Source organism: Trachypithecus francoisi, unplaced genomic scaffold (genome assembly GCF_009764315.1).
Source record: "Trachypithecus francoisi isolate TF-2019V2 unplaced genomic scaffold, Tfra_2.0 Lachesis_group10, whole genome shotgun sequence".
NCBI lineage: Eukaryota > Metazoa > Chordata > Mammalia > Primates > Cercopithecidae > Trachypithecus > Trachypithecus francoisi.
The window spans coordinates 55,733,301-55,748,460 of NW_022681455.1; positions in this window are offsets into that span (position 1 = coordinate 55,733,301).

The following is a 15,160-nucleotide window of genomic DNA, read 5'->3' on the forward strand; positions in this document are numbered from 1 at the left end:
CTAACCTCTCTGTATTACCCCACTACACAATTTTTAACCCGTTCATAGATGTTTATTTACCATGTCAGTGATCTTTTTTGTGATTTGTAATTCATTCATCTTCAGTTATATACTAAACTGCTTGGTTATGAGCACTGTGCTAAATGCTGGAGATAAGAGGGAAAATAGAAGTTACCAATCCCCACCCTCATGATGCATATAATCTGGTGAACAACTCAAGCAAGTAAACAGGCAATTACAATAGAGCATCCTGTGATGTATACTTGAAAAGTATAGGAGGCTATGGGGGTACATGAGAAGGGCTGTCTAACCAAGGTTTTCACCTTTAGAACATAGGGCCTGCAGATAATTGGTGATTAATGTTTATTAACTGAATAATTTTAGAAAAAAATTTAAAAATACATTATAAATGTCATCACTCATTTTTCAAGGTTGATAGGCCTCCATTGTGAAGGCATTACTTTTAAAATTTATGAAATGGAAAGATAATTCTTTCTCCACTATAATATTATACTGCTTTGAGAACTATTTGTCTTCAGAAAGGGGAATACTGTGGGGGTCTACTGCTATTATCTGGACTATGGGAGAAATAAATCATATAAAAATCACACTGATGAAAAATGTCAATGGCATCAGAATTATGTTCAAGTCTCTTGCTAAGAATTAGGAAGACACAGCCTTATGTGCCCAGCACCATTCAGAAAGACTTGGATTCTTAAGACCGGGAGTCCTTCATCTCTAGATTAAGGTCTGATGGAGAGAGGATGTTGAATCTTGGGGCAAATCAATACTGTGCAATGTGAGGTGTCCTAAAAGGTGGTGAATATTTTTGCACAGTACAGATTAAAAGAAAAGCAAGATTAGGTAGAGTCGAGCAGGTACTACTTGGTTGGCAATGGAGAAAGCTGACTTTAAAAAATGGGTGTTCCCAGGCCAGGCACGGTGGCTCAGGCCTGTAAATCCAGCGCTTTGGGAGACCGAGGCGGGCGGATCACGAGGTGAGGAGATCGAGACCATCCTGGCTAACATGGTGAAACCCTGTCTCTACTAAAAATACAACAAATTAGCAGAGTGTGGTGGCAGGTGCCCGTAGTCTCAGCTACTCAGAACGCTGAAGCAGGAGAATCGCTTGAACCTGGTGTGGCGGAGGTTGCAGTGAGCCGACATTGCGCCACTGCATACCAGCCTGGGCGACAGAACAAGATTCCACCTCAAACAAACAAACAAAAAAAGGTGTTCCCCAAAATAGACTCATGGGTGTACAGGGGAGCACAATTTAATAATGAAATTTTCAATTCCCTATAAGTACCAAACTTTGAGAAAAGTTTTACAAAACCATACCATGTTGAATGGTGGTGGTTTGAGGAAAGAGACAAGGTAGCAGACTGAAGGTGCCATGCCCCACAAAATACTCATTGCTGCTTCTCCTGTAGAACAGAAATATCTCTTTAGAAAATTGGGTCTGGAAACTTGAAGCTGCGACCAGTAATGCAGTGAAAGTTTTCCCATAATGAAGCTGTAAGCACCGTGGAAGGCCCAGAGACTGAGGTATGTTTTCACAGTACACAACTCAGCAGAGAAATGAAATAGACTCCTCTCTTCCCCTAGTATTTCCTTGAAGAAAGGAGAGGGAGGCAGATGATTAATTATTCTAATTAACTTTAAGCAAAATTCAGACTTCTCTCTGTTTTCTAATTAGAAACATGATGATACTTTGTCAGCTTCAGTGGACTGATGTGGAGAAGAAATCAGTAAAAGAAGTAGAAAAGTTCTACAAAACCATTAAAAAAGACTTTATCACTGTACATATGCTAGATTATTCTCATGATGCGTACCAAAGATTAAGATCAAGTTTTAAATTGTAAAGTTCAATTGGATCCTAAATCAACTTAATAAGAATGTGTTGGCCTGTTAAGAATTTCATATATGTTGCTGTGATTATTAATAAATAACTAGAAAGAAAATTTATGGAATCCTGCCAAAAATGCTGTAGAGAGATGAGCATATTTGAAATTGTTGTCACCAAAAAAGTGTTCTGAATCTCAAATCTGTATGCTTTTAAAAATATTATATTAAAAATATGTTAAACTTACCTTCTAATATTACATCTCTGCTTGTCTTTCATATTTATTGTTACAGAAGATTCCATGTCTGTTTAACTCCTAATTAGCCATGGTTGGTAGGTCATTCGGACTTCTGGAAGAGGCTATTATTAAGGATATTAAAGAATATGTATAATAGATTTTTTTCTAAATATAGCAATAAATATCCTCAAATTTACTATTATAAAAATAAGGTTTTTGCTCCAGAATTCAAGTATTTCTTCAGAAATATTTTCTAGTTGACTAATTGAATTTCTTCACCTTATTCACTGCAAATTGAAACCTATATCATTTTATTTACCCATTTATAATAACACTTTTCAGATCAAATAAGAAGGTTGGTACTCAACTCTATCTTTAATTAGGAATTTATTTTGTATGTTTTTAAAAATGTATTATGATTCAAAGTGTTAATAAAAGATGCCTCTACCAACTTAAATTGAAGAGAGTAGAAAAAAAACTTGATTTAAGATGTGTAGTAAAGGTGAAATAGTGTCTTCTAATTTGTATACCTTTTCTCACTCTTTGTGGGGAAAAACAATCTTTCCAACACTCCCATCCTTGCTTTTCTCTAGTTTTGATCTGACTCTATAGAAGGACTGAGGGGCTTGGGCCATCTCAACATGGTGGAGAAGTGAGCCTTATGGCCACAAGTTAGCTTCTGAATCCCTGCTGGTTTCTGCTGCAGTCACAGGTCTGATCCAGCCCCTACTCATTGTCCATTTGGATACAATTATGATACAGTAAATAGAGGCAAATTTTATTGGAATAAAGTAATTGTCAGGGAAGAGCAAATGGGAATAGTTTGAAGGGGAAGTGTTCACAGTTTAAGGAAATGCAACGTGACTTCAGAAAGAAGACCCATTTGAGGATGGTGATCATTAATTTATTGAGAAACTAGCGAACATAGCCACATTTTTCCTCCCATTGATTCTGGAGCAAACAGTATAGAGTTGAATCCAAGCACGGTTGGATTTTTGCTAAACTAGTTAAAGGTAGACTAGCAGGTCAAGAGAGTCTCAGTCCAAGGAGTTGTTGTCTTGATGGAGTCTTTGCTGGGTAAGGGGAGAGATCAAGACTTGAAGGAGACATAGAAGAGTAAAATGTAGTGGGGTTGATGAATAGGGAAGCATTACTAGAATTGCAGTGTAAGCTGGAAAGTGGAAAGGAGGCATGACTGAAATTAGATTTATACAGGTACTACAGTTATAATAATATCTAAATATGACAATGGATGTTGGTGACTTTGGTAATTGATAATTTGACTACATATGAATCTGGAGTTACATATCAAAACAAATATAAAAAATTGCAGCATATATAATAAAGGGCTAATGTACTAAATATCTTTTTCGAATCAATAAGGAAATGAAAAAAATCCCAATAAAATTGGCAAATACAGGCTTAGGCAATTCTCAAAATAGAAATACAAATTAATAATAAACATATGAAGAACTATCCAAGCAAATTAAAGCACCCGTCAAACTGGCAACAATATTTGCAAATTGTAGTATCCAATGTTAGCAGATCGATAGTTATAAAATCACTCTCATACAATGCTGGTGTAAAGGGTAAATCAGAACAACTTTCTCAAAGTCACTGGCCATTATTTTTAAGAACCTAAAAATGTGCATAGCCTTTGACTCACTAATTCTGTATCTAGGAATTTGTTCTAGGACGCAATAAGAAGTGTGCTTCTGATTAGTTCAGCATTTATATAGCATTATATTAGTGAAACAGTGAAACATTGGAAATATCTGAAGGTTGAAACATCTTACAGGAAATGATTAATGATAGAATGAAATATTGGGCAATCTGTGAATATCATTTTCAAATAAAATTTAATAATCAAAATTATTTAGAATGTTCTAGGAAGCAAAAGCAGGTTACAAAATGCGCACAGAGATTGTTCTCTGAATAATTATGTGTTCCTGTGCACGTGTGTATGTTCAGGGTGTTACGTGTGTGTACAGTAGCATGTATAAAGCCTGGAAGACAACCTCAGTTGTCCTTATATCTGGATGCTGGATGACTTAAAAAATACTTTCAAGCTGGTCTCAAACATAGCAAAACTTCATCTCTACACAAAAAGAAAAATACATAAAAATTAGGAAAATAATTTTAGTAGTATTCATGTCCAATACCATATGTGAACACCCAGCTACAGCCTGAGAAAAGTCAAGTAGGAGGAGGGGTGAGATACAAAGTTAGAAAAAGGAAGTCTTGACATCATTTGGGTTTCTGAATCCAGTCATGCAGAAATAGTTCCCTATTATCCTTCCCATGATTTTATTCAATATACAAATATGTTGCTCCCACTGTTTTGTTGTATTTGGATTTTCCCTTATATAGGTTTCAACTGGGTTTCTCTCACTTGAATCAAAGAGTGGTAGACAAGATTAATATCACTATTATGAATTACATAAGAATGAATTATTGGCACATATATCTTTGTCCAATTTTTACCCATTTTCTTAGATTCCTAGAAGGGGCTGAGTGTATCAAAATCTTACTGGCTGCTGTGGCAGTTAAAAGAACTATAGCATAGAGATGTCATCCCAGGGCCAGCCAGCCGTATAGGCAGGGGTTCAAACCATGACCATAAGTGAATAATGTGTCCACCATTTCTTTCTTTCTTTCTCTTTCTCTCTCTCTTTCTTTCTTTCTTTTCTTTTCTTTCTTTCTTTCTTCTTTCTTTCTTTCCTTCTTCCTTCCTTCCTTCCTTCCTTCCTTCTTTCCTCCTTTCCTTTCTTTCCTTTCTTCCTTTCTTTTCTTTCTTCTTTCTTTCTTTCTTTTCTTTCTTTCTTTCCTTCCTTCTTCCTTCCTTCCTTCCTCTTTCTTTCTTTCATTCTTTCTTTCCTCCTTTCCTTTCTTTCCTTCCTTCCTTCCTTCCTTCTTTCTTTTCTTTTCTTTCTTTCTTTCTTTCTTTCCTTCTTTCCTCCTTTCCTTTCTTCCTTTCTTTTCTTTCTTCCTTCCTTCTTTCTTCCTTTCTTTTCTTTCTTTCTTCTTTCTTCTTTTCTTTCTTTCTTTCTTTCCTTTCTTCCTTCTTCCTTCCTTCCTTCTTCCTTCTTCCTTCCTTCTTCCTTCCTTCCTTTTTCTTTCTTTCCTTCTTTCTTTCTTTTCTCTTCTTTTCTTTCTTTCATCTCACTCTGTCACTCAGGCTGGAGTACAGTGGCTGATCTCGGCTCACTGCAAGCTCCGCCTCTCGGGTTCACGCCATTCTCCTGTCTCAGCCTCCAGAGTAGCTGGGACTGCAGGCACCTGACACCACGCCCGGCTACTTTGTTGTATTTTTAGTAGAAACGGGGTTTCACCATGTTAGCCAGGATGGTCTCGACATGCTGACCTTGTGATCCACCTGCCTTGGCCTCCCAAAGTGCTGGGATTACAGGCGTGAGGCACGGTGCCTGGCTGAATGTATCCACCATTTCTAATTTTGAAAGTTAAGAAACTGAATTTTCATTAGTGAAAACAAGTCTCAGAGATAACAGTGTCAACCCTAATAGAAGTGCTAAATTATGGAGTCAGAACTATTACCATTATGCCAAGTAAAATACCTGTGGCATTTGATCAGTGCAACTCTTTATACAGGGAAGCAAAATTCCCCCCACTCACTCTGGTGGCAATATCTGAAGACATGTTTTGTTGTCACAACTGAGGATTGCCACTAACATCTAACCAGCAGAGGCTAAGATGCTGCAAAACATCCTACAAGGCACAAAACACGGTTCCCATGACAAAGAATTATCAAACCCTACATGTCCATAGAGCCAAGATTGAAAAGCCTGCAATAGAGACATGTGCTTGACAAGTGATTGTTTATCCCAACTGATCATTTTTATATATGGGAAATACTAGACACAAATTAATACTTTTTTGACCATTATGATCCCTATTTCTAGGTTCCATTGATCATTTCCTAATACAAATGCCTCCAGTAAGGGTACAACAGTTGATTACATTACAAATTTCTTAGTTGCAAATACATTCCACCTCTGCCTCTCTAGAATTACAACCAAGTCAACTTGATTGCAGTGCTTCATTCACAAGGACAAACTTTATCATAGTATATGCATATTTCAGTTTTTCCAGAAATAGTCAAGTTTGTGTCAGTTGACACTTTTCTAACATATTTGTACTCCATAAACTAACCAATAGCTGGCAGTTCCGGACTTCAAATATTTGTCAATCCGGATATAAAGTTGTATTTTATCATTATTTTAATAAGTATTTTTTTCTGAATTCTAGGTCAATTGAGAATCTTAGCAATAGTATTATAACCATTCTGGTTTCTTTTATTAAAATTTATCTGTATATTCATCTTTTTTAGTTTTTTAATGTTTCTTATAACTTTATAGAAATCTTTATAATTTCCTGGTGCCTAATTTTTATGTTTAACATATTGCAATACAATTTAGTAATGTTTATTTATTTATTTTGGTGTTTTTTTGTTTGTTGGTTGTTTTTTGTTTGTTTTTTGAGACAGAATCTCACCTGGGTTGTCCAAGCTGGAGTGCAGTGGCGCGATCTTGGCTTACTGCATCCTAGACATTGTGGGCTCAGGTGATTCTCCCATCTCGACCTTCTGAGTAGCTGGGACTACAGGCATACAAACCATGTTCAGCTAACTTTTTGTATTTTTAGTAGAGATGAGGTTTCACTATGTTGGCCAGACCGGTCTCGAACTCCTGGACTCAAGCAATCTGCCTGCCTTGGCCAGCCAAAGTGCTGGAATTATAGGCATGAACCACCATGCCCAGACAGTAATATTTCTTTATTATTGCAATCCTTGGGATTGAAAAGATATTTCAGATTATCTTCATTTTTAGTCTAGGAAAATATATACCTGACTGTTATCTTCAAAAGAATACTACTCCCTAATAGTTTACTAATTTCATAGAAGCAGGGATAATCATCAGGTACTATGTTTGAATAAGTTTTTCACTTTTAACGAATATGTTCCAATTGTAATACAATCTTCTACTTTTATATATTTATACTTCAGGGAACTTTAATGAGTTCTTTTTTTTTCCTTTTATTTCCTTTCAAATCACAGATCTTTTGTGATAAGTTTATCAATTATTACTTATATTTATGCCACTTAAGGTGGTCATAAATGTTTCACCTAATGATTTTTAAAAAGAATATGATGTAATTTACTGTTGTTCACTTTAACAGAGGTTTATTTTATTTTGTACAGAACTGCATGGCACCTCTCTCATTTGCTGGCTCAAAAAATATTTATTGCATACACTCTGGGTGCCAAATAGTGTTTTAAGTATAGGAAATACACCAGGATACAAAACAAATTTAATTCCTGCTCATATGGATCTAACTTAATGGAGAGGGAGACAAACAATAAACAAGATAAATATATAAAATGTCAGCTAGTATAGTATTAGTAAGTCCAAAAATGGAGTATCTGCCCAGAACATAAGTGAAGGAAGTGTGATTTTCAATGGAATTCCCAGAAAAGACTCGCTGAAGTGATATCGGGGGGAAGACAGAGAACTGTGGACATAAGGAGAAAGGACATTTCACCTAAAAGGTAAAATGAGAACAAAGCCCCTGAAACATGAGGCTTTAGGCGTGAGGCTTGGATAGCTAGAGATAGGAGAACTAGAGAGAGAAGAATGGGAGATAAGATCAGAAGGATCATGCAGGAGCCAGATACAGAGTTTTAGCTTATACCCTGAAAAAGATGAGAAAGCACTGGAGGGTTTATAGTAGACAATAGCAATATCTGATTTAGATTTTAATTGGCTCACTAGAACTTCTTTCACCAGAAAGTCTTCCAGGAGGCAAGGGCAAAAGCAAGATCAATAAAAAGATGTTGCCTTCACTTTTTTTCTACCCTTTCTCTATCTGTCTGTCTGTCTGTCTGTCTATCTATCTATCTATCTATCTATCTATCTATATCTATCATTTTAATAGAAACAGGATTTCACCATATTGGCCAGGCTGGACTTGAACTCTCGGCCTCAAGTAATCCACCTGCCTTGTCCTCCCAAAGTGCTGGGATTACAGGTATGAACCAACCACTGTGCTCACTCACCCTTTCTCTTTTTAACGCACTCCAATGGGATATTTGCTGTGACTCATTTTCCTATTAAGGGCAATAATTATCTCCACCTCGGTAAATTCGGTTGTCCATTCTAGTTTATCTTCATAGACCATTAGCACTTTGGCCGTGATATACTTTCTCACTTGGCTTCCAGGATAGCATAATCTCTCCTTTTTTTTTTTTTTTTTTTGAGACGGAGTCTCGCTCTGTCGCCCAGGCTGGAGTGCAGTGGCCAGATCTCAGCTCACTGCAAGCTCCGCCTCCCGGGTTCCTGCCATTCTCCTGCCTCAGCCTCCCGAGTAGCTGGGACTACAGGCGCCCGCCACCTCGCCCGGCTAGTTTTTTTTGTATTTTTAGTAGAGACGGGGTTTCACCGTGTTAGCCAGGATGGTCTCGATCTCCTGACCTCGTGATCCGCCCGTCTCGGCCTCCCAAAGTGCTGGGATTACAGGCTTGAGCCACCGCGCCCGGCAATCTCTCCTTTTATCTCCCAACTTACTGGCTCTTCCTTCTCAGTTTTCTTTGCTGGTCTCACCTCATGTCCCCAGATTCTTAATGTACAGAATCCAAGAGTTCATTTTTTGTTTTCTCATCTCCAACTACACTGACTCCCTGCATGATCTCATCCAGTCTCCTGGCTTTAAATGTCTTGTAAATGATAGCAGTTCCCAAGATCTATTTTTACAGAGACTTTTCTATTGAGTTATAACCTCACATATCTAATTATCTGAATAAGCTCTCCACCTAGCTGTATATTAAACATGTCAAAATCACTCTACCTAACCAAAATCCTGATGTTCATCCCTAGTCCTTCTCTATCTGCAACCTTATTCACCTCAGTCATGCCAGGTTCATTCTTCTAGGTGCTTAGGCTAGAAACCTTGGGTTCTGAAATTAGGGTTTGAAAACTGAGCTACAAATATAAATTTTAGAATTATCAGCACATATTTTATTTTCAAAAAATTCCCTGAAAATGTTTTGGCTGGTATTTAACAGAATAGTCATATAAAGTATCTTTTTGTTTCTGTAAGGCGCTCTTCAATACAAATGTACTTCTTACCTATATCTTATGTTAAATCTATAAACACTTAAGCATTTAATTAGGCAAATAATTATTATAAATAACGCTAATAAAGCAATAATTGATGAATGACTGAACTAATACGAAGTATTAATTGTATGTCTACATACAGATTTTCTGAAGAGGCTTGACTAACTGGTCCGTTTGAAGTTAACTTAACAACAATTATTTATTTTCTTTTCTCCCCTCTTTCTTTCAGATCCTGCAATCAATCTCTTAATAATTTTTGTTTAAGGATGATTTTCCCAACAAAAGTAAAATCATTACTCTCATACAGATACAAAATTGGAATCTGTAAGATGTCTTATATAATTCATTATGAATGAAATAAGTGGGCAAGCGTTCAACCTGCTCAAAGGAGAAGCCAAAGAACAGGCACATTTATAGATAAGGAATATTAAAATGAATTTGCAAATAGACACAAAACTGGCTTTTTACATAGTGGAGCAGGGAAGTCTCTACTTGACAGAATTTATTTGCGTGTCTATAGAGAAAAATTATTTTGGATCACTGTTCCAAAATTTTTTGGAAAAAAATATTAGTAAGTGCAATTTAGGGAATTGTAAAATAACTCCAAGATAGTGAAGGGCACAGAGCCTCACAGAATTAGAATCAGATAAGCCAGGGGAGGAGACTGTAAGTAATGCAGTTTTTCACTGGAGACACCCAGTATTCTTTTTTCCTTATTCCAAATTTTCTTCTGTAAATATTTACACCCAGTATCTGTCATATAACAGAAGAAAAATCTGAAAACTGGAGAGTAATAAATAACATGAAAAGAGGAAATTATTATTCATTAATCCACATGTATTTAGCTTCTTCATAAGAAATGAAAAGTTATGTTAAACATAATAAACATACTTTAGTAACAACCATTCTTCAAAAATACTTTATGACATTGAAATGTTGTATATTTTGTTATCAAGTTTATATTCAAATCTTCTATTTTATTATCATGATAATTCAAACCATAATACTTCTAACAGACTATAACACTATTCTCTATAAAAAAATAGCACTTGAGAAAAAATTGGTCTCTATTATCTTAAAGATCATCAATTAAATAACTCTACTTAAATTTATATGTGTGGTATAATAAAGAATTTCTACTCTTTTGTTATCCATTTCTGTCCTAGAGTTTCAAAAAAAACTTGGAATTTCCTGAGTGGAAATTTTCTGAGTCGGAGTATTTGTTAGGTTAATTAGGTGACTCATTATGGGACCTTATGCAGATTCGGAATGGGAGTTGGTCACTGAAAACACCCACCGCATGATTGTGACTAAAGGATTGAAACTTTGGGACAGCTCAATCTCTGGCAAGAACCAGGGGTACTGGAATTTGAGCTCAATCACATGGCCGTTGATTTAATAAATTATGTCTACATAATGAAAACCCAATAAAAACTCTGAACCTGGGATTCAGTGCAGCTTTTGGGTTGGTGAACACATTGATTTGCTAGGAGGGCAATAGGCCAGATGCTATAGAAAAAGCATGGAAGCTCTGTGCCCCTACCCCAACCCAATCTCAGACCTTGCCTATATGCCTCTTCCATTTGACTGTTCCTGATATGTATCCTTCATAACAAAGCTGTAATTGTAACTACAGTGATTTTGGTGAATTTTGAGTCATTCTATCAACTTATTAAGCCTGAGAGGAGTGGTGAGAACTCCTGACTTTATAACTGGTCAGTCAGGTGTGCCTGTGACCCTGAGATTTGCAGTTGATACCCAAAGTGAGTGTAGTCTTGTATTCACAACTGTTTGTACAAACTTGTGGGGTCTGTGCTAACTCTAGGTAGTTAGTGTCAGAATTAAATTGAATTAAAGGGCATCTAGTTGTCAGATAATTGGTTTTAGAACATATGTAGATACTGGACAGTGTAGAATATTAAGTCAGCAATAATGGGAAAGTATTATGTTGAAGTATTATATTTAATAAACACATAAGGAGTGACTGGATTTCTTACTGAGTCTGTCCATGTGATATTCGATTATCTGCTCAATTCAGTTAAATCAAGCCACAAAACAAAGTAAACTCTTCTATGAGTATTGAGATCTATTGCATATAAATTACAATAACCTTTACTGAAGCAACTTTTCCAGAGGGTTTCCTTTTCTACCCACATAAAACCATAAAGAGGAAACTTGTGGGCCAGTTCTTCCTACTGCAAAAAGGAAAATGGCAAGTATCCAATGGTTGTGAATAGTGTAAGTGGTAAGCCTGGATGATGTCGGAACAAAAACTACTTTTTAAGTCATATTTCATTACTTACACAATTTTCTGGCATCAGTGCATCTTGACTTCATCTAACCATTTTTTTCAGCCACTACAAAATACAAATGTAAAGCTTTTACAAAGAAATATTGGGTAAAATAAATTCACATATAAACAGTATGTCTACAGAATTGTTATAGCAGCTCCAATTATAATGAAAGCAATGTTTTTAAGCTTTCTTGCATTATGAACATAATGCTCCCAGTATTACAGAAGCCAGGAGTCTATTTATAATGGTCTCAGCCGCCCTCACTACACCAAATCCTTAGCATGCGAACTGAAGCCAGAAAACCAAGGATCCAAATTACACCATGCAGAAGGCCAATGCAAGTTTCTTTTTCATTTCCTAAGGCGTTAAGACTAAGAATGTAAAAATACAGCTAAAAATATGCTTATCCTTGAATCTTCAAATGTGTAAAATAAAAAGCATTCAATCTCTATTTCTTTATTTCTTGAATCACATATGCATAAAGCAGCACTGAAATTATTTCAAGCTGATTTTGTGGCAAAGAGGATGCTTTGCAAAGAATTAAAACAGCACAAAGGAGTTAAGTCCACATAACACATTATCTTTGTCTTGCAAGACACAGTAGGGAGATCTCACCGATTTCAAAAGAAAAAGAAGTGCTATTATGTTAAAAGGTCTAAGCATAAAACTGCTAGAAAACAACATACTACAATTATATCCGCTATCTGTAAATCTCAGGTAGTGAAAGAAAAAAAATGATTAGATGGTTGATGAAAATCACTGTAAAACTGTGCTGTTGATGTTGAGTAAAATTGGTACCTTGAAAACCTTCATTTCCACATAAGTCATAATGAGAACACTGGTTTCATACCTACATGTTATTAGGCCATTTTACAAACTGAAACACCCAAACTTTGGAATCTGAGCTATTTTTCTTGTTTTCCATTTCAACTATTGAATTAGTAGCAAACCATCACAACTGTTAGTACACAAGTTAAAAGCTATGAAGCTCTGAACATTTCCATTATAAAAATGTGTTACTTCCTAAAAGAACTAAAACTTTCTTTAGCCTGGATATGTCCAAAGTTTTTCTAATCCGAAAAATGAATTCTGAACTGTTTAATTTCTTATTTTCAATTTGGAAACAATAAATCTGTAATCATACTTTAGCAGACATTGGCTTTTGTTTTTTAAACTCAAGATATATGTGGATGGATGACCTTCTCCTGCTCAGCAAGCATAAAACTTATAACGTGTAACACCCAACTGGACTCCCAAATAAGTCCTGACACCTCATGCCTACAAGCAGGAGAGATCCTAGGCAAAACTTCAAGGCAAATGAAATGTCTTCTTGTAACCCTTAAGGTATTTTTCATAGTACTTCACAGCTTCAGAATCCCTTCTGTTCTATGATCCCCTCCTTACCAAGGGTTCTTTTGAGACTTTTAATGTCTTAAAGGGCAGTTTCTGAAGAGGGCAATGCTTAACAAAAAGATATAAATTATGTTAGACATATTTCAAGTATTTCATACTACTTGGTCAGCTTCCACATGAGGCTCTTTCAGCCCCCCTGTATAGTGGTGGGGAAAACAGTTATACAGTGTTTATAATAGTGAGGCCAATGATTTAAGAATGCTTAGGATTGATCATTTAACCCAGAAATATTTTGATTAAAAAATGCTGTCTTTTGGTAGATGGCACTCATTCTTATGCAAGCCTCTTTCTAAAGCTAGAACATTTAAATTATTTCCTTATTCAGCTTATCTATTATCTGTCTCTCTTGCTCTTGATATATTCCTTTCTCTGCAATTCTATCCTGATTTTGGTACCTTATCCTAAACTTCTAATTTTTAAGTTATTTTTTGTAGTATTCATAAACCTAAGTAACCCTGTGAAATTATATTATAAGACAGTAGGCATTCTTACTGAGAAAATACAAATCTCAAAGACCGAAGTAGTCGTAAACACTACTTTCAAAATTCTCAGTCTTTTTTATTACAGCACTTGACCTGGGTTAGCCTCAATAAATTCAAAAGTCTTTTAATAGTGACCTAATATTTTCTATTCATTTCAACAATGTTTTATTCCTGGTGAATTACTAAACTTTTTGATCTATTAAATCTCTTATTTTTTAAACTAAATATTTCTAAGTGTGTTCATAGCACATTTCTGTGCAATTTATTTCTACATAGTACATAAAGTTCAATTTAACAGTGTTATTTTGTTTTTATTACTTCAAATATTTTCAATGTGTTCCTGAATAAGGCTTTTTAGCTTTTAAAAATATAAAAAAAGATAAGAAAATAAGTGCTATATTTCTCTTTTATGACTCTAGCAAGTCTGTAACCACAAATATTCATGTATAATGATTATTTACCAAACTACTTTGGTAAATATTTGTGTTCTCTATGAGCCTATATAAAGTTCCAATAAAAATTTCACTTATTTGGAGGAAACATTTATCTTTATAGTAATCGCTAAGTGGTTTTGTTGTTGTTGTTGTTGTTGTTGTTGAGACAAAGTCTTGCACTGTCGCCCTGGCTGGAGTACAGTTGTGCAATCTCAGCTCACTGCAACAATCTCACATCACTGCAACCTCCACCTCCCGGGTTCAAGTGATTCTTCAGCCTATGCCTCCTGAGTAGCTGGGATTACAGGCACCCACCACCATGCCTAGCTATTTTTTGTATTTTTAGTAGAGAGGGGGTTTTACCATGTTGGTCAGGCTGGTCTCAAACTCCTGACCTCATGATCTGCCCAATCGGCCTCCCAAAGTGCTGGGATTACAGGCGTGAGCCACTGCACCTGACCAGTAATCTTTAAGTATGTTTTTAATTATGTTATTTGACAAATTGAAAAAGGAACCTATTCCTATATTTCTTAATGTCTACATTAACCTGGCTTCAGTGGTCTTTATGGAATTGTCTTTTTTGTTTACTACAGGAACTTTTGAAAATACTTATCAACTTTTCAATAGAAGACATAAACAGACAGTTAACCTAACAAGATTCTTTGAACCCCTTGCCTAAAAATCTTGGCATTACTGCTTGCACCAATTATAGCCTCTTATGTCATAAGAATTTCCCAAAGCTAATCAAGCTTCCTCCTGCAACCCCTTCTTCCTGCTCCGTTCCCTCCATTGCTTTCTTAAACCAAGTTTCAGAATCCCAATAAAATTCAGTCTTGCCCTTCCTGGTCTGAGACATTCCCAATGCTCTGTTCAAGTGGTGTTCTCCCACACTGTAGTGAGCAATAAACTTAACTTTGTCTTATCCACAGTTGGTGATATATGAGGAGCTGGCATTCAACATAAACATAATTGAAAACATTTTTCTCTCCCTCAAAATACAAATATTTCTAAGTTAAACACAATTTTGGGCCTATCATTTTAAGTTGGCTGGAAAACATACTTTTTTTGGAATCTCTTTGAGAAATTCGAAATAAGTGTGTATTACAGCTTTAAAGCTTTGAAATGGTTACCTGAGTAATATGGTAGTAAAAAGTTCACAGAAGACACAAGGTTTTTCATGTTATAAACATAGTAATAGAAAGGAATTTTTCTCTAAACTTTTTCCAAGTTATTTTAAGGATCTGTTTACTGTGATTTTTATAGAATTTATGAAGTTTTACCACAAAATGCAAAGCATTGAAAAGATCATTCACTACTATG